Source organism: Adiantum capillus-veneris, chromosome 2 (assembly GCF_014529385.1).
Source record: "Adiantum capillus-veneris isolate H3 chromosome 2, ASM1452938v2, whole genome shotgun sequence".
Taxonomy (NCBI): Eukaryota; Viridiplantae; Streptophyta; class Polypodiopsida; order Polypodiales; family Pteridaceae; genus Adiantum; species Adiantum capillus-veneris.
In genome coordinates, this window is record NC_140932.1 from 66,173,176 (window position 1) to 66,194,268 (window position 21,093).

General features: G+C 40.3%; 1 pseudogene; it reads left to right on the top strand.

The window, feature by feature from the left end:
• LOC147462903 (uncharacterized) overlaps window positions 1-18,566 on the top strand; it is a 43,464-nt pseudogene extending 24,898 nt beyond the window's left edge.
• The last annotated feature ends 2,527 nt before the right edge of the window (window positions 18,567-21,093 follow it).

The following is a 21,093-nucleotide window of genomic DNA, read 5'->3' on the forward strand; positions in this document are numbered from 1 at the left end:
GACATGAATCTTGCTCCTGTCGGCAAAGCCCCCATAAAACCTTCCATATGAAGATCTTCATCGCTAGAGCAGGGCCATTGAGCAGTCCATATGTTTGACTTTGGCCATTGTTTCCCCCATTGCATGCTAAGGGGGAATATCAATATTAATCTTGAAAAGACAAATCCAAACATATCTTTAAAATTAAGAGTTTCATTGAATATAAAAATCTCCCCCAAAAATTACTTCTTATGTGTTTGGTGCATTTACCCTATATAGAGTAGAAAGTCTTTTGACTTGGAGATGCTATGGCTTGGCACTAGCAATGGTAGGATTGTGTAATTTTTTGAGATTGTCAATTTAGTTTACTCACCATTGTGAGATTTGCAAAAGAAACAAAGTATTTTGACTTGTCCAAAGGGAGTTGTCCTAGTGGTTCTAGTGGTTCTAGTGGTTAAGGTGAGGGCCTTTAATGGTTCAACCCCCGTGGACATGATGTGTGGGTGAGTGGGTGAACTCCCATAAAAACTAGCTTGCATGTGCAAGATGGCTTATTTTCTAAAAATTCTTTTGACTTTTCATTTCCTAGAATCCTTTTTCTTTTCGCAAGGTGATGATTTGTGTGGTCTGAAAGCTTTTGCTAAAAATAAGCCAATGTGTGACACTTGGAAGTGTTGAGCTCTTAGCATTTTCTCAAGCTCTTTCTTACCGTGTATATATATTTTGAGAAGAGACTTTTGTTTTGCGTTTTCCAGTTACAATAACTCTCAAATATTGATTTATAACTTAAAAGCATACTCGAGAACTTTCACTCAGATTTTGTATAATATGCAAAAGCTATGGTCAAATTTACCAAAGTTTGGCATTGAGCCCCTGTAGTGGCTTAAATACTAAGCCACTATTGTGACCAGATACAACATAGTGAAAGGCAATGGCCTCTGGAAGCTAATAGCCAAGTTCTAAATTACTTGAATAGAACTAGTAGAGCAAGTTTGATTGAGTACATGGATCCAAAGACTCATCCTCATGGTTATTTCTTTGTTTTGCTGCTCTTGATTCGCCAGTTCCACATTTGCGATGCACTTGCCTTTCATCTCTTAGTTTTTGAAGACAATAATATTAAATTATTTGAAAAAAGAAAGAAACAAAAAATTATAGTTTTGCACACTTTAGTAATTGACTATTGAATATTAATCTTGAAAAGAGCCCTTTGAAAAGACAAGTCCAAAGATATCTTTGAAAGTCAGAGTTTCATTGTATAGAAAAATGCCTCCCAAAATTTATTTCTTCTTTATTTGGTGCACTTAAATTGGTACAAATGTAGAGTAGAAAGTCTTTTGACTTGGAGAGGATATGGCTCTGCAAGAGCATGACAAGATTCTCTAATTTTTTGTGGTTGTCAATATAATTTACTCACCATTGTGAGTTTTGTTTTTTGTTTTTTTTTTTTTACTTTTGACTTGTCCAAACAGAGTTGTGCTAGTGGCTAAGGTGAGGGTCTCTAAGCACAACCACTATGGTTATTTTGACTTGACCAAAGAGAGTTATCTTAAAGGTTAAGGCACCGGCCATGCGGTGTGGGTGAGTGGGTGCAATCCCATAGAAACTAGCTTGCATGAGCGCGACGGCTTTCTTTTATTAAAAAAATCCTTTTGATTTTGAATTGCACACTTTAGCAATTGACTATTGACTATGGCTTTCTAATATAAATTTGTTTGGTTTCTTTTATTCTCTTCGTGTCTTTGTGTGCTTGTCCCAACTCCTCCTAACTGATGTTCTTTGTGTTTAACTAGCAAATTAGTATAATTTAAGAGGTTTCAAAAGCGTTCAAGGACCATGGTTCCAAAGGAGGAAAGTGCAAAGAACGTGGAAAACGATAAGGAAATAAGGTTGCCTCTAACAATAAGCAATAAGTGTGAACAGTGCTCGCATGTCTCAAGTTTGTAGTTCCCAATTAGAAATTCCCATTATATATCATCTCATTGGACCTTAAGTTCATGTCAAAAGTCTTTCATCTATATGTATTCTATAGCGACAAAGGGAGTGCCCTCTGTCGCTATGTGCAATGGCTACTCAAAAACTGTGAGATGAAGACTAAAGTCCAAAAATTAAAGAAGCTCCTATGCACACCATATAGAGGAAGAGAGAAAGAGGGAGAGAGGCTGTCGAAGGCGACGTACCATACTAGTAGAGATTGTTGACATGCAATACTCCTCAAGAATACAATCACAAATTATTGGCTATTTCTAAAATAATGAATTGTTTACTTTTTTTATATTTAAAAGTGACTCTCAAGGACTTTTAAATGTACACTCGAAAAGTAGTATCATACGCCAAAAAAAATAATTAGGTAGTGATTTACCACACTCTGGCTTTAGCTACATTAGTCGTCGAAGCCGCTTTTGTGGAAATATACAAGAGTGGTGCTAATAATTAGATAGCCATCCTATTAACTGAATATTATCTAAGATATTTCTTGATAATTAAGGTTTTAAATAGAACCCTCTTAGAGCCAAACGAGAGAAATTTTGGTTGAACACTTTGGATGGTCAATAAAAAAAGGTAAGTCACAGAATTCACAAGACAAACACTACCTAGTCACCCAATGGTTTCTACTACCTGCCATGAAAGCCATGCTCTACTTGCGACGCTATATTAGTTAAAAGAGTAATAATGTTTATACCCTTATTACACTTGTATATACCTTAAGTTTTGGATAAATCCAGGTTGCGCTTACCTAGGGTGCCCTGATAAAACATAGCTTTTTAAAAAATGGTAAAACAAAGTGTCATGTGTGGCCCATTACTCAATGCTCTTCCGCAAGGCTACAAGGAAATCGCACCCCGAGTCTCTACCATCACTTTGAATCAAGCCACAAAAGCTAGCTTCATGCCATGTCCTACTTTCATTAAAATTTGGACGTAGTGGTCAAAATATCCCTACAAGGTCAGCTATGCTATCATTGCTTCCTGCTCCACTGAATTTTGAGTGTCTTGTGTGTACCCTTTGTATGAAGAGGGAGAGTAAATGTCAACTTCTCTCATAGTCAGCTGCAATATATACAAAACACGATGCTTAGTTTCTGCAGGAGGGTTTGCATTGCTCCCTGCGACCTCCATGGCATCGGATGTGCTTAGCTTGCGAAGGGCTCATAGCTGGGGAGCTCGTAAGAGCAACTTGCGGCAGAAGGTGTGTGGGTGCCGTGCCTTGGAGAATTAATTTTGCTCGGCAGCTATGGCCTTGGGGGATAGGGGTTTGCCCCGGGAGAGCGACACCTAGCTACCCTCCCCTTGCAGTTTGTGTGCAAGCTGCAGGCCTTCATTCTTGAATGGCAGTGGTAGAGGTCCTCCCTCCCACATCTGGTAGGGGCCCTCCCCTTGGTGGCAGCGATCATCACAGGTCTCTCTTCTTATCAAGATGCATGGATCGCCTTACTAGCTCGTTGGTTGTGTCCTTCTACGGCTCGGTGGCCCCACTCAGGCAGCTGGTTGGTTGGATTGATGATTGATGCTACAGACGGATGCGTGATGGCCCTGCAAAATACTCATAATAGCACAATGCATACCATAATACCATAAAACGATAAATCGACAGACCTAAATTCTCGCACACGCACATGATCGATCTTAATACAAACATAGAGAGATAGAGAGAAAGATACAGCGAGGAAGAATGTGCAAGCGCACCTCCTAGAGCACAGTGTTACGCCTGGCACAGCGAGAGAGTAGAGAGGAGAGGAGAGACGAATAAGACGACACTAGGTGCAATCTCCCCCCGTGCAAGAGTGAGCATTTTCCTCTTGCACGTATTTATGTATAGATTAGTGAATGCTCAAATGAATACATATTGACCGGCTGGGCAATGATTGGCCATGGATCATAAAAAGCACTTAAATGATAAAATATATTATCCTTTCACATAACCCTTGGCCTTTTCCACCTGTGAGCTGCATAAAATATCTAAATATCAATTCCATTCCATACCTCTCCGTTGGAAAGCAACTGTCCTCAGGTGCAAAGATAAGAATGAGCATACTTGTCAAAAACAGTGATTAATATTCTCTGTCAAAATATATATGTATATATATTGCATAGGAAAAGAAAAAATGATGAAACTAAACAACATAGCTTATGCCTGTAATCATCCACATACTACCTATTCTAGTGTCGCATACCACTAGAATAAGGAGTATATGTCATACCCTGATAATCCAGGATATCATTGGTCACACTCATCATCATCATAATCAATTCTCATCAATCTCAAATCCAATTTCATAAATAGTGTCGTGACAATCCACAAAAATCCAACTCCAAATATCTACCAGCATATATCCATTTCAAATCCAAAATCCAAATATCTAAATCCAAAATCCCTGGGTAACAAAATCATACCAGTTACAGTAGTGGCCAGCCACTGCAGCATGATTTTGTGATCGGTGTTGCCTCAACCGGCGAGTCTACACCAATAAGGCATGCTGCCTAAATCAGTGAATCTGTACTAATGCTGCCTAAATCAGGGAATCTACATTTGTACTGTTTAAAGATCGTGAATCTATAGTTGGTTGTTGTGCTGCCTAAATCGACGAATATGCACCAGATGAGCATTGAGAAACTGCCTAAACCGGCAAATCTGTGTGCTTGTGACCAATGGACTAGACAAAGCATAAAAGATGAAAAAATATTTACCACCTATTTGACACAAAATTACAATATTCTTACGTGACAAAGTACTTACAAATAGTTTTTTTTTTCACTATCCCAAAGCACCTTAGCTCTTATGGTAGTTGTACAACTTAATGACAATTCATGTTGAGAGAAATTGCATTTAGTGTAAGCAGAAGTCACCATATTAGAGATGGTTAATTTGTAGATGTCATAAAAGAATCCAGATAAGAAAAATATCCTTGTTGCAAACTCGTTGAGCGTGTCCCATGTGGGGGTCCGTTGATATGAGAGCACGGTGGTTAACTTTATCTGCCTAAGTGTTTCTTGAAAGAAAAAAAAAGCACTAAAAATAATTTCTTTTGCAATTTAAGAATAGATTGACCACACGTCGAATGCATTATCAATTTAAAAGTCGTGGACAAAATGAAAGTAGACAACTGGAAGTACAGATGAGCGGATAAGAGGGGTGTTATTTTAATTGGCAGGGTGGTTTTTAAGATTGGGATAACTTGTAAATATTGATCCTCTGATAAAATGATGCCACACTAAATGTAATACGCGTATAAGTCAAAAGCAGGTTGGGTTTGGGTGTAAGTAGCTACAAGTGTATCGGTCAGAGTTCACATATGGCCAACATTGCTAGTTTATTAAGGCCTGATGCTAGGAGCAATGTACCGTGACAAGAGAATTCCATCTTTGGAGGTGGTTTGAGGTTGGTCAATTCTTCTAGGAGAATGAGTGGCATGGTGTGTCATAGAACTAGATAAATGTAATGCTATAGTGTGCAAAACTTTATGCAACTATGTGATAACTAGCTACATTAATTTATGTAACTTCTTACCAATACAGGGTATTCCAAAGGAGATTAATGTTTAAAAGTTTAGTTGTGATGCTACAAAACATCAAGACTGTCTGGAGTCGAAAAGTACAACTTGTTTTTTATGGTTGACATAAGACTACCGTGTAATGACCTATTAAAACAATGGTAAACAGTCAAAGACAAGACGAACATAAATTATATATATAGGGCTACAAAATTGCATTTCCCTAACCATTGAAAATAAGGGAGAAATGGAAATTATCTTGGTTGTATAAAGTCAAAAGTTGAAGCTTTTGCTCTAAAAATTGTGTAGGTAGTGGGGCGCCATTCACCAGACCGGGGGGGGGGGGGGGGGGGGGGAAGGGAAATAGAAATAAAATAAAATTTTATATTAACAGTCTACCAAAAAACTACGGACCAGACTCATACAATTCTTATGGACCGAATACAGTGTCTGCGTACAAAATAGAATGAAGTAAAGTGTGAAACTAAACCTAAAAGCCTAAAATCATCATCAACATTGTCATCGATGCTCGAGGATGCTAGGCAGTGGGCGTTGTCAGAGAAATTATCCCACAAGTTGTTGAAGAGCTTCGCCGATGTCCGCTTTTGTAGTTAGCCGTATTGGGAGTGGGAAGGGAGAGTGCCAAATGAAATGACATGTTATATTCCTCGTCGTCCAAAGGGCCATGGGACCAAACAGATACAATCCTTATGGAGCTAATACTTGATGTTTGGATACAAAAAAAAGTATGAAGTAACGTGAAAAACGATGCTTTCAAGGAATTCAACCCCCGTTGAAAATCCCATTCCTCTCTCTGACTTCTACAGGCACGAACAAAAACACCTCTATCTTTCTTTCTTTGTCTCTCAAAGTTAAAACGAGTGATGCACATGCATGACTTCTACCATTCAGCAAGCGGAGGAAGTGCACAATGTCCAATGCCACCTGAACATGACCCTGCCGAGGCTTTGGAATGGCGAGCAGCAACATTGTTCTGATGCTACCGATGCCCCTCTGCTTAGACATGTCTATATCTCATCGATGTTGTCTCCCGTAGGTGTAATGAAATTGGCCTATTTAATTTGAGAGTAGCGGAAATTAATGAGAGTACTTTTGAGAAATGACTTTGTGAGCATAGTGGGTGAACATAATTGAAGATAGCAACATAGTCATAGCAATTATTTAACTTGGCATGAACAATACTTTTGCAAGAACATGACAACAGTTGAGGACCAGATTTATGTGGAGCCGGTCCCCCCTCCAATAGGCATTTGTATTATGATTTCTCCCATTAAGAGAGACTTGTTACAATACAATCTTTGTGTTCCCTGTGACCTAGGTGATGCAATGAAGATGGAAAGCTTCATGCATCACAAACATAACATAAAATTGAAGAAAGCTTTAACTATCCCAAGCCTCAGTCCCAAGACCTCAAACACCTTCGAAGGTGGAGAGAGTTAGCAGGGAATGAGGGTAGGGAAGAGGAAGAAGAAACATTTCGTAGGAGAAAGAATTAGTTCCTCACTTATCATAACTCTTGTTGCTAGCATATATAATAGCATAGTAATGAAGAAGAAGGAGTTGGAAAGCTTAAGCATTGAAGCATGGCTCTTGGTTGGATTTGCACTCCATATCCAAGAGTGTTGGTGTAGGCTCTCAACCTCTACTTGCTTGGAGAAGGAGAGGGAGCTCTTGCACTTTGCATAGCACACAATGAGAGTGTTTGTGAGTGTGTGTGTGGGTGAGTATACCCCCTAAGCAACCCCCTAGCTTGCTTGGGTCGCCCCCCCCTTGTAGCTCATGCTTGAAGCTCATTGGACCCATCCAGGCCTAGCCAATCACCAGCAGGAGGCATTACAAGCAGCAAGGGTAGCCTTGAGACAAGTGTCTCCATTTCCCTTTGAGAGAGAGGGCTAAATAAATGCTAAATCAATTAATTAAATCTCCTAAATTATTATTGGACCCCTTGGGTGGCCAACCAATAGGCTTCAGGCACACCATGAGGGCAACATGAGGAGGAGCTTGACAAGTGTCCCTTTTGCTTTCTTTGTACCATGCATGCCTTGTGTGAGTGTGTGGGTATTCTCTCTCATCCCCCCTCATGTAGGGCTCGCTCCCTCCTTGTAGGGATTGAATCTTTGACTTTTTGACACCTCAGCCCCTCATGCATAGGCCCAGTTTCCACCACAAGCTTGGCTCATAAGCACTTTAATCTTGGGTTGGGTTCTCACCTCAAGTATATCCATGGATTTTATCTTTGGTTGGGAGAGCATATCCATGGATTTTATCTTTGGATTGCCTAAGTCTATCCATGGGAATACGGGAATATGGACGATAGTAGACAGGTTTAGTAAACAAGCTCATTTTATACCTGTCAAAAAGACTATCAAAGCCCATCAAATGGCAACCCTCTTTATTTCACAAATTTTCAAGTACCATGGCTTGCCCATGTCCATAGTGTCGGATAGAGATCCTAGAATGACCAGTAATTTTTGGAAGGGTCTCTTTGACAATTTAGGAACAAGGCTAAACTTCTCTTCGGCCTATCATCCACAAACTGATGGCCAAAGTGAAATAGCTAACCTAATCATTCTCGATCTACTAAAAGCCTATGTAACGGAAGTAGATCAAAGATCCCAATGGGAGAAGTACTTACCCTTAGTGGAGTATGCTTACAATAACACTGTACATACTTCCACGGGAAAAGCACCTTTCAAGGTAATTGAGGGAAGATCAAAAAGTCCCTTGCTACTTAAGGTACATGGGAAGATCTTCGCTGCAGATGAGTATAGCCGAGACCTACAAGAATCTTTTCAAAAGATTAAGGATGCTATCTCTATCTCACAGCAAAGGCAAAAGGCTGTTGCTGACAAGCACAGAAGAGCCCAAGCCTTTAAAGAAAACGATTGGGTCTTGTTAAAGTTTCCCAAGGCTCGATTAAGGCACATGACGGGCAAGAATCCTACGGGCCACCAAAAGTACTATGCTAAACTAGCAAAAAGGTACTATGGTCCCTTCCAGATTCTTAGGCCAATCAATGACATGGCCTATCAACTTAAGTTTCCCAATCATTGGCTCATACACAATGCTTTTCATGTGAGCCTATTAAAGCCTTACAAAGGAGAGCCACCTCAAGAACCAACTATTGAAGACCCACAGGAGATCGAGGACCAAGAAGAGGTGCTGCAGCCCAAGTCCATTCTCCGACATGAAGACAAGGTACTAAGAGGCGGTAAGACTATCCGACGATATCTTATTAAGTTTAAGAATTATCCTTTTGAAGATGCTAGATGGATGCAAGGCATACAATTAAAAGATAACCTAAACCTTGTCAATGCTTACAATGCTTCCCAAGAGTAAGCAAATGTACAAAATGTTAAAAATGAACAAAATTTTTGTCTTATAAGACTCTCTTTTTCTTTATTTGTGCACAAAAATGAAGTATGCATGCTTAGATCAAGTTTGTGGAGACGACGTCTCCCAAACACCAAGTAGAGCTTGTCACTCTACTATGGAAGACTGATAGGACTGATGTGCAGACATGCTTGCGGCAGCCTCAGGCTCTCAAGCGCCAAATGGACTAGTCATCCATTATGGAATGATGTTGTAGGGTAACATAGGGATCCTCTACCCGCTAAGAAAAGGACTCATGAATATGCTTTATCTTCTCTACACCATAGTCGAGGACGACTATGATTTCAAGAGAGAGGTAATGTCATAATAATCAATATCTAATTCTCCTAAATGATTTTCTCATATTAAACTGATCATTTAATGTGGGGAAGGCCAGGGGAGAAAAAGCTAGAATATTGGTTAAGCTAGCAGAGCGGCCACAGTAGGGATCCAAAGGAGGGAAAATAGGGATCCAAAGGGGGGGCCATCTGCAAAAGATCCATGTGCAACAATGGGCTAAAAAGACCCTAAGGTTCAGCCTATTAAGACTTCCAAAACGCTAAGGTTCCAAAATTCAAAGGTTGTGTCCAAAGATCAACCCTAGGGAAAATTGGATGCTTTGTGTGTGCCCTAAAAGTCTTTGCACATCCCTACATGGGAGGGGGCGAGCCCTAAAGGTAGGGGATGAGAGAGAAAGCCACACACACACACACACAAGCTCCCTTTACACAAAGGGAATGAGGGACACATGTCAGCTCCCTAGGCCAGATGCCCACAAGGTGTGCCCAATTTCTGTTGGATGACCCTTGAAGTGGACCAATGAGAATTAAGCTAGAGTAAATCTAGTTTAATTAATTTAAAAACATTTAATAAAAGAAACCAATAAGAATTAAGTCTCCTAGAAGACTATTGGGCAGTCTCCCAAGGGGTCCAATGAGCATTCAGGAGCCCCATGGCTTGCCTGATTCCTATTGGCCAGGAGGCAAAGGGGTCCAATGAGAGTTTAGTTTAATTATTTAATTACCTAAAGCTCTCACAAAAGGGGAAAGGGGGATGCATGTCAGAAGGCTATCACTTATGCTGCTTAATTGTAATTGGCTTGACTTGGGGAGGGCCAATGAGGCTGCATGAAGAGCAAATAGCAAGGGGGCTCGCCCAAGAGAGAGAGGGGGCTGATTTTTGCAAGGCATTATCACACACACACTCACACAAGCTCAGGTGTGAAGAAAGAGAAGACTATCTCTTCCCAAGCTTTAATGGAGAACTCATCACCTACTCCAAGCTTGTGAGATAGAAGCCTACAACAACACTCTCTTGGCATGTGGATGCAAATCCAACCAAGAGCCAAGCTTCAATGCATGCTCATCTCCTCTACCAAGCTAATTACTAAGCTAAGCTAAGCTACATATGAGTGATTATGTGAGGAGATGTACATCTTTCTCGTAAGATACTCCTTCTTCCTCTCAATCTACTCTCATACCCTGCTAGCTCTCACCATCTTCGAAGGTGTGTGAGGTCTTGGGTCTGAGAACGGGGATAATTCAACTTGTGTTTGTTAAGTGTTTTGCTTAGTGCATGAAGTTTCCATCTTCATTGCACTAGCTAGTCTTGAAGGAACACAAAGAATTGTATTGTACAATGTCTCTCTTGATGGGAGAAACCATAATACAAAGCCTTTTGGAGGGGGGACCGGCTCCATGAAAATCCGGTCCTCAACTGTTGTCAATAGCTTAATTGCTCTCTCTTTTGAAAGTATTGTTGATGCTATCTAACTAGGTGTTATGCTTTCTGTTGCTCTCTCCACCCAAGCACTCTTGTAAATCTCATTAGGAATCTATTCTAGTGAAATGCCCACTATGTTCATGCTAATTTCCGCTACACATAAGTTATTAGGCCATTAAATGTTACATACATTAGATTTAAAATCAGGGCAAGATTTAAGATTAGTTAGGTTAGATTTAAGTTAGATTACATTTAAGTTTATAATTTAAGATTGGATTAGATTTAGGTTTATGTTGATCGAGTTTAAGATTAGATTTAAGATTAGGTTAGATTTACATTTAAGTTAGATTACATTTAGGTTTAGATTAAATTTAAGATTAGATTAGATTTAGGTTTATGTTGAGTTTAAGATTAAATTAGATCTAAATTTATGTTAGATTTTAGCGCATGTCAATGAAGGCTTTGCCCAAAGAGAAAACACTAGGTACACAACAATATGTATATTCCCATCAGAATCTAACACGTATTAACTCACCCACTAACACGTATTAACTCACCCACTAACCCATGTTCAATTAGCTCAGAACCACCATATATTCAATTAGGTTAGATTTAAGATTAGATTTTGGATTTATTATCTATATTAAATTCTACCTTCGGAATTACAGGAAAAAATTAGAGTTAGGCAAACGGTAATCCCTCTCTTCCTCTCTACGAATACAACCTTGAGTTGGAAAGATTTCAACGGTATGATACTCAGATTGGAGGCCAACATGTAACGTTGTCGAGAAATTTGCGGTCTTGCCAGGAAAGCACCGGGCTTATGGCTGTGAGAGTTTGTGAGAGAACTCAACAAAAACTATATGAAGGAGTTAAACCATAGATGCCATGAAGACTAGGGTTTGGAAAGAAGTGCAATCAAAGAAGACTCACTCTTTCTCTCTTGCACTCACACACACAAAGAAAGAACACAAAAGAGAATGTCAAAACAATACGAAAATGAAAACATCAAGGCTATGGTCATATCGTATCATGGGTAATATGAAAGGGTTAATAGATGAGTTAATGGCATTCAATCTTGGCTGACCAAATAGGCTACGAATTGTTCTTTGAAATCGTAGTTTTGTGCTTACCATAATGTATATATTTTGTCTAGTGATTGGGATTAATTGTGTGTACAAATCCTCTTGGTTCATAGCAAGATAACTACGCTTACGTCAAAAGAAAATTTATAGTCTATGAGAGGTAGTATGATGGGATCCGGTGATAGAAGTATTTCATTAAGCCTTTCTGGGCCAAAGAGAAACACTATACGTTGTTGAAAGTGTATTTTTTGGCTAATCCATACGTTAATTCTAATAGATCGTACAGAGTGAAAGCGATAGAAATGATCGTCATGTGGGTTATTCATCTAGGATAGTATATAAGAAATGTAGATATGAGAGAAGTGAAGAGATGAGAAGTTTCCCTCCCAAGCCCTATTCTTGCCCGTAGGCAATAAGGATACTGCGGGGAGAGATGTACCTGTAGCAAAGAGAACCTAGAGAGGATGAATTACTAAGAATGAGAGAGATAGGTTTGGTTAAGGAGATGAGATTAGATACATATATATATGTTGGATTAGAGATGAAAATGAAAACAACAAGAAATCAAGAAAACATCAATGTAGAACACATCTTACTTGAAACCCTTCGGCACCATTATTGATAGGAGAGAGAAGAAGAGGGGAGAATTCAACGTTGATTGATACGCCAAGTACAACACCTTCTTTGATTAGAGTTGATCTTCCAAGGATAGCGTACAAGAATGGCTAGTCTTCCTCTAGGAGAAAGTGTAGGCTTGGGCTTATGTTAATGGGGCTAAGTACAATTAGGCATTACTACTCACTCCCTCAAGAATTCCTCTCATCAATGGCTTGAATTATTGAGTTCCTTTTCAAGGAAGAAGAGGTCCCCTTTTATAAGTGAAGGGAATCCCCAAGGGTTTACACAAGAAGAGAGGAGCCAGTGTGAACATGAATTGGAAAAGTTGGAAATGAGCTGTCCCTGCATGATGTGGGCAGACTGGGGTCCAATATTTTGATCATATCTCCTCAACCGTGGCTCCAAATAAAAAAGTAAAAATATAGGCAGAAACTTCAGCTCATTAGCTACGATTTTCATTTTAAAATCATTTTCCAATTCGGATTGGAACCTTGTGTAAAAAATTCATCAAAATAGGGTCCATTTCTGGCAGCAAAAGTCTTCCTGTGGTCCCCTTAGCCTAGACTTTCATTTGATTCCAAAGGACACCTCATGCCATATGAAAGCATGACATTTCTCCTTGACAAAGTTTTGTAATCATGCTTGCAATAATGCATTAAAATAAGTGTATCTTTGAAATCATGCCACCTAGTGTCCCACTAGGATTTGATTCCCTCCTAGTAGCTATTTAAAAAGAAATATAAGAAAAGTATAAAAAATACATAGAATATATATATATATTGGAGTTTACCCTAGATATAGGATCTAGCTAGGGTGTGAGATAATAATGAGATAGTAGAAATAAAGAATCAATGTTTTTTGCCCCAAGTTAAAGAGGCAGAGCTATTGAGCTTTTCCCATAGTATTTTCTGATGGTAAAGTAAGGATAGGTTACCCTTGAGAAAAATAATAGGATGAGATAGAAGGCTTATTATTATACTAAAATATGCATATGTACATTATAGGAAAGATAATTATGTATCTAAAAAGTTACAAGATAGATCTTGTAGCATGCGTTCCCACTATGTACGTGTCACAGCACAACAACGTGCTAAGTAATCGCTCGAACAAGGATCTGTTGTGAAGAGATGTTAAGATGCTATGAATTGCTATAGGTAGAGAAGAGGCAAAGGGGTTTTGTCCCCTAGATGCACTATCATGTAGACGTGGGTGTGTAGATTTCTCGTACCCACAAATATAGGCTTTGACCAATAAGGACGAGATTATAACACGGTGGTTCTGATCTTCGTGCACCTCTAGACCCAGGTGTGTGGAGATCGGACATGACTAGAGAATGTGAGGTAGTTTACAGTGTGAACAAAGAGAGAGAGAGAGATAAAAGATGGAGGATTCCAATAGAAGATTAAATCTATGTCCAAGCTATAAGGTTTTTACATTCATTATGAGAGTTGACGAGGATGTGGGACCGTCCAACCGAAACACTGATCTCTCAATAAGGATCTTATGTCCTTGTAATCAATGCAAGCATGCTATGCGACGGACAAGACGCATTTCTTTGCAGCACGCTCGTGAATTTGGCGAGTTTGATCCATCTATTATAGATCAATTTTTTGCCAGTTATAGCTCGTCAGACTCTGACACTGGCCAATAGGCAGCAATCTTACAACCCAATAAACATGTTCGCAGGCGCTTTGGTCAAGTAGCATATATAAGGCCACAAGATGTAGCCTCTGAGAGCTCGGAGGATGATCATGCAGACCACATTCCCAACGAGGCAATATTTGAGCCCGAGATCGATGAAATGATTGAGATGATCATGAATTCAGAAAGGCTTATCTATGCTAATATGAAAAGTGAAGCTGACACGCCATTGTATCAAGGAGCACGTGTGTCTAGATTGAAGGTGCTCCTAGTTCTTCTCAATATGCAGGTGATCTATTACAATGTGTTTACTTCAATAAAAAAACTCTAGATGTATAATGATCTGATAGATTACTTACACAAGTGTACAGCATTTTTTTGCTATGTAGATTGCTCAAAGAGCACATACTACCAGATGATAATGTGATGCAAAATTCCAGAGAGTAAGCAAAAAAGATCATGCAAAACTTGGGGATAGATTACAATTCGATCCACGCTTATCCTAACCACTGCATTCTTTTCAGAGGGGAATACATGGACATGGGTAAGTGTCTGAAACATGATTCCGAGAGATATCGAGTAGATCTCCACGGAACAAAAATCCCACAAAAGGTTTTGCGACATTTTTCTCTGCTTCCTCGCATCAAGCATTTCTTCGAATGTAAGTCCATGGCCGCCCTAGAATCATGGAATGAGGAGAATAGATCTTTGGATGGTGTGCTACAAATTCTTGCAGATTGCGCAACTTGGAAACATATAGACGATACATGGCCAGATTTTGCCAGGGAAGCTCAAAATTTGCTCATGGGCCTGGCTATGGATGGCCTAAATCCATTTGGTCAGAGATCAACATCTTATAGTGTATGGCCCATTGTCATTGTTAACTACAACATTCCCCCGTGGTTGACTACTACTAAGAAGGGGCACCTGAGGCTAAGCCTGATTGTGCCGGGGCAGTATAAAATGAAGAATATCGATGTGTATCTTTGTCCACTATGGTAAGAGCTACAACAATTGTGGATTGGCATAGAAGTGGTGGATATAAGCCGACACACAGGTCGACAGAATGCTTTGATCAGAGGCATTCTAATGTGGACCATGCATGACTATCCTGGACTAACAGAATGCTCAGGTGATTTACACTCAAACTCAAACACTGTAAATCTTGGTTTTTCTCAAGCTTATCTATTGTCATCTGTATACATACAGGGCTTCAAACAAGCGGATACAAAGCATGTGTCACATGTGGACCTAGACTTAATGCAAATCTACGAAGGACATCAAGCGTATCTTCCAGAGAATCATGTTACGTGATGGCTTTTTGGGAAGAGAGCCACTGAGGATGTCTGCACAAGCATGGTTAGAGCAGAAGGAGATGTGTGATGATGGTTTGCTCCCAGGGATGAAGAGACTCTCTCTATGGTACAAGTTACCATATTGGCCCACACTCATGATCAACCACTTTCTCGATCCAATGCACATATTCAAGAATGTGGGTAATCTGTTGTGGGATCATCTGACTGGCAAGAAAGATACTTTGGGAGCCAGGGTTGACCTTAGAAATGTGGATCGTATGAAGCATTATTGGTTGCATACAACATCCGATGGATCGATAAAACTCCCTAAAGCGCTATGGATTTTGACAGGAGCCCAAGAACACAAAGTAAAAGAGACCATTCGATTTGTGGAACGGGGAAGACGATCCCGATGCATTATCCGGCGGGTCTGGAGAGCGAGTAACATTCATGAGATTAATATGGTTTCACAACCAATTGAAAAGCGTACAACTGTGCGGTGAAAACATGACTGAGGAGGAGTGGGAGTACTCTTGCGGTTGCACGACCAAGGTAAGTTTGCAATGTACGACTAGAGACTTTCTAGATGTTTGAACGGCCACTCATAATTTTGGTTGATTGTAGTATAATTCATACACAGTAACATGGTGTAAAGGTTGACATTTTAGGGTGGAACGAATCGACAAAAAGCGTTTTACTCAAGATTGTGGAATCATGGAAAAATTTGAACAGTCTATTCGACGACAGTCCTCTCATGCTGTGGTGAACGGAACTCACTTACTTCGGCACGCTACAAGAGAATTTGAGGATCGATTATAGAGGATTTTTTGTCGACTTGTTCGACGTGCAATGGTTCAAGATAAACATGGAGGGCCGCAACACTACTGTGCGTATAAGAGGAGAGTCTGGTTTTCTTGAGGTGGATTCAACGAAAAAATGGACCGACCTAAGAGACACTTTCGTACTACCCGAGCATTGTGAACAAGTAAGTATGTAAATATAGTAACATCCAATTTTAGAAGTTATGTGTTTGGAAGCTCTCATGTAAGTTATGTGGCTCTGGAAGGTGATATTTCATCCTACAAAGTCTGCATCAAACTGGTGGTACGTCATAGAGGTAGCCCCTCCTAGTGCACGGACGTACGAGGGCTACCATGTGCCAATCTCAGCAGCATCAATGGAGGAGATCGGAGAAGATGCTCAGTCAGAAGCCGCTGAGGTGGTGCTAGACGAACATCAAGCTGCTACTCTCTATGGGGTGTATGCAGAGGATCTACAAAATCAAACGGAGGACATCTGCCTAAATGGAGAGCTCTATATAGACATAGGGAGTTATGCTGAGCTATGCGAGGATGAGAGAGAACTCTTATAGCCATAAATATTGTATTTGAACATTTTTTCTCTGTTTTATAATATATATTGTATTCATGTGGAGTTTTGTCCATTTATGATTCTATACTTGAGAAATAAAAATTGTGTTTAATCGTCATTGCTTCCACTCCAGGTATGTTCTCACAAGCAGGGACACTCATTGGTGTGTCGTGAAAGTCTGATATGCCGATGCAGGACTGCGCTCTGAGTGCGATGAAGACTGAGGCTGCAATCGCGAAGGAGGTGATCCATCTCTGCTCATAGATGCTCCATCTATGAGCAGGGACGGATCACCTCTTTCGTGATTGTAGCCTCAGTCTCCATCGCACTACGAGTTTCATCCTTTTACAAGTTACGTAGAATGCACACGGGAGACAAATTCACAAGAACTTCACAGGAATCTCTCTACAAAGGAATACCTCCCCCTTTATGAGTCCTCTCTCTCTCTCTCTCTCTCTCTCTCTCTCTCTCTCTCTCCCCACAAGAATCCCTCTCCCTATTATCTATAGTATAGATTATAACTTGCTCATGTTCTCTTCTCCGTCTAATATTAAGATTAAATGTTCGTGTGTTTAATCCAGGTATGGATGATGATGAGTTTCTTTCTTCTTTGTCACCTCAGCAGAGGAGGTGGTACGAGGAGCATCATCGCTCTAGAGCACCATCACGTCGTTCCACTCCTTCAGCATCTCCCTCTGTTTCAGAGCATTCAGCATGTTTCAAAGCTTTGGTGTCGACGAGACGATCTTCACACTCGTCTAGGCACCGACGCTCTAGTGGTGATGGCGGCGATTGTTGTGGGGATGTCGTCGTTGATGTCTCGACACCGCCTCGTGCTTGACGAGGCTCCTTACCTTCCCTTCTTTGTTCGCCTCCACACCAGCCTCGGCATTGCCATCTACGCTAGGTTTTGCGCGGCTATCGGCCGTTCCTGGCTACACACCACTAGCTACTCCTCCGGGAGTCACCCCTGTCGATACTCCTTGCTTCCTGACGTCTCTACCCCCATTGAGACGCCGCTAGAGACCCTTGTCAAGACACGCAGGTTCACGCATCACAGGCGAGAGGGCTTGTCGTACTCGATTTACATGAGCGATGACATCATCTTGGATGACAAAGGCAAGAATTTGATCTCACGCATGCGTGGTCTTTGCTCTCAGGTGTTTAGACACTACATACTAAACACGTGGAGTGAAGTACCAAGTGAATTAAAAGACAGAGTCATCAGCTTGATGCATGACGAGTTTCACGTGTCAAGTGGGGATGAGCGATTCAATGAAGACCTGATGAAGGTTCGAATGCGCGAATACTACAAGCACAAGCGTTCTGAAGTACAAAAAGCAATAAAGCATGGGTGGGACAGACCAGATTGGTTGGCCAAAAAAGATTGGAAGAATGCGAAGCGAGCAGCCGAGAGAATCGTGACAAGTGGAAGCAACAAAAGGAGGCAGCCAAAGCGCAAGTAGAGGTAGGGAGCGGCGGGTGGGCATCATTTGAGGTTGATTTTGTAAGTGTTTTTGCTCTTCAGGTTTGGTAGTTACGTCTATTTGTACTTTTAAATTCTAACGTAATGGATTCTTTGTATGTTTTGAACAGTGGTCGATGTGACAGCACATGACCCCACACCGTACGAGCGCGAGTACGCAGGGAGAAAGGGCTTAAATGCCCTGATGGACATTTTGAGTTCTCGCGGCGGAATGGTTAGTATTTTACTTTACTCTTTTACATTTGTTGTATTCTAATGATAAGCTAATTAAATGTTTATACTTACAGAAAGTCTTATTGTTTTTTTCTGCAGAATTCGATAGATACGCCACTTGGATGCATGGTTAGTATTTTACTTTACTCTTTTACATTTGTTGTATTTTAATGATAAGCTAAGTAAATGTTTATACTTACAGAAAGTCTAATTGTTTTTTTCTGCAGAATTCGATAGATACACCGCTCGGATGCAATGAGACGTCTGATTAGACAACGTCAGTTTAGCCGTAGCCAGATAACATTAGATTCCTTTTGTCATAGCATGTATAATGAGATGACGTGTATACGTCTTTTTGTAACTATTGGAAAACCATGTATTTTTCTCAATAATGACAATGGTGTTGTAACTATTACAATTTGCAAATCTTAACAATCAAGTGATTTTGCCTATGATGTGTACAATTGTCATTGATTTACTTTCGTGAGTTTTGTATCTTTATTCTGCAAACAATACTATGCATGATGGAGTTAATGGTTATATTGTCTTGTGGGTGACTACTTTGGGTCTATACCTTGCACTTTCTTTGAAAGGTGAATCGTGGCTTATCTTGGATTCATTTAGGTTTACTTTATTATTGAAACATTCAATATGGTTGATGGATGCCCTGCCACCCAAAAAATTCTACTCTCAGGCGTCTCTATATAAGGCTCTGCAACGTCGCCTATGGGCGTCGCTATAGGAAGCCTACAACCGTCGCTATCTACATCGCTATATGTGTCGGTATATAGTGATGCATATAGTGACGTTCCCATAGCGACGCTATTAGTGTCGGTCTTAGCGACGTGGAGAGTATAAAAACCCAATGCCTCAATTCGATTTGGTGTAACCCCCTTTCAAAATTTTAAAATTTGCCTCAAAAAATTTAATTTGCCTTTTAACGCTCGGGAAAACTTAGATTTAGTGGAATCCCACTTACAAATGTTGAGATTCACCTCTGAATTCCAAGTCAACCCAAAAGAAAGAGCACTGACAAAGCTCAAAGAAATCTAGTGTGAAGACCTTCAAAAAAAACCGAGAATTATTGGACTTGCCTCATCCACCTTTGTGGTTTGTTGAGGTCTGCTCCTACCTTGGGTTTTCACATCTTCTGCCTTAGATTTGTCAGATTGAACTTTCCAAATTGCATCAACTGTCAATTCTCAATTTCGTAGATAATGATATCGATTTTTATTTTTGATTCTCGATTGTAAATTTTGTTGATTTTCGCTTGGTCGATTGCTGATTGTAAAACCAATTCTTATTCTCCCTCTCCTCTCTCTCTCTCTATAGTGTCGATGTGAGAGCCCTCACCCTCTCTCTAGCCAAGGAGAGCTTAGTATTCTCTCTCTCCTCTCTCTCTCTCTCTCTCTCTCTCTCTCTCTCATGTAGACATATACTCACTCACATAGGCTGTAGTGAATGACGCTCTCTCTCTCTCTCTCTCTCTCTCTCTCTCTCTCTCTCTCTCTCTCTCACACACACACACACACACACACACACATAATGCGTACAAGACATCCATAATAAATTTTTGGACTCCTACCGCTCAATTGTCGAGCGCAATGTACTTCATTAATGCAATGCAAAAATGTGGAAAGTCTCCACACAATGCGCCAACACCTCGGGGAATGGCACGTCCACTTTGTCTCCTATATTCACACACATCGAGATGATGGGTCTCTCTCTCTCTCTCTCTCTCTCTCTCACACACACACACACACACACACACACACACACACATACACACACACACACACACACACACATGAATACGTACATCTAGCTTTTATGACATAGAAGATCCATACAAACCTACGAAAGGAGTTTCATTGAGCAAAACATGGGAGAAAAATCTTTATGGCCTTCAAAGTTCAAAATGTAAAGGAAAGCCACCCTTCAAATGATTTTTAAAAACTAAAGTAGTTAGTGGTCAGCCTTGAAATTGAGGGCTGGGGTGAAATGGCCTCCCAACAAACTAAAGGCTTAAGTATTATAAATTTTGATAGAGTACTAATGTCTTTTTGACTTTCCTCCGCCAAGACTCTCTCAAAGTCTTTTCATTTTCTACCATCCTAGTACTTACCTTTCACTTTTTTGAATTAAATGTTTTTAAAAAGGTTCTCTTTTAAATGAAGCAGAATGTGACACAAGGAGGGTCTCACCTTCCTTGAAAATTTAAATTTTAAGCTGCTTCGTATATAGTATAGAAGTATAGACACCTATGTTTTCAAATACTAGTTTCACTTTCTATTCTTTCCTCTCACAAAGAATCTTTTATTATGAACCTGTAGGCCATAGTGAATTTTTATCTTGTGTCCATTGAATTTGACAATTGCATGGCAATTAGCGAAGTTCGCGAGCCATGCTATACGTGGATTGCTAAGCAAAGGACATTAAGGGTCCTTTTCTAATTGCCTCAATCAGTGAACAATGCAAGAATTTTCTAGGGGCTGATGAGTCGGTGCAATGGAATTGCAAGAGCTCCATGGTTTTTGCTACTGATTAAAGCTGACATGGCATGAAATGGTTGGTCGGCAAGCCTCGAGGGATTCCTGACGATAGCTGATATGACATGAAATGATCAGCGAGTGTTGCAAAGAGTTTCGGGGGTAAACATTTCAGAAATCCATCGACTGCATCAAAAAATTTGGGCTACAAAAGTGAATAAATGGACAACCTTCATATAGTGCCCCCTGACCCCTGATTGTGAGCTGTAAAGAAGATAGGGGTGGCAAAGGTGAAAAATCACAGTTGCCT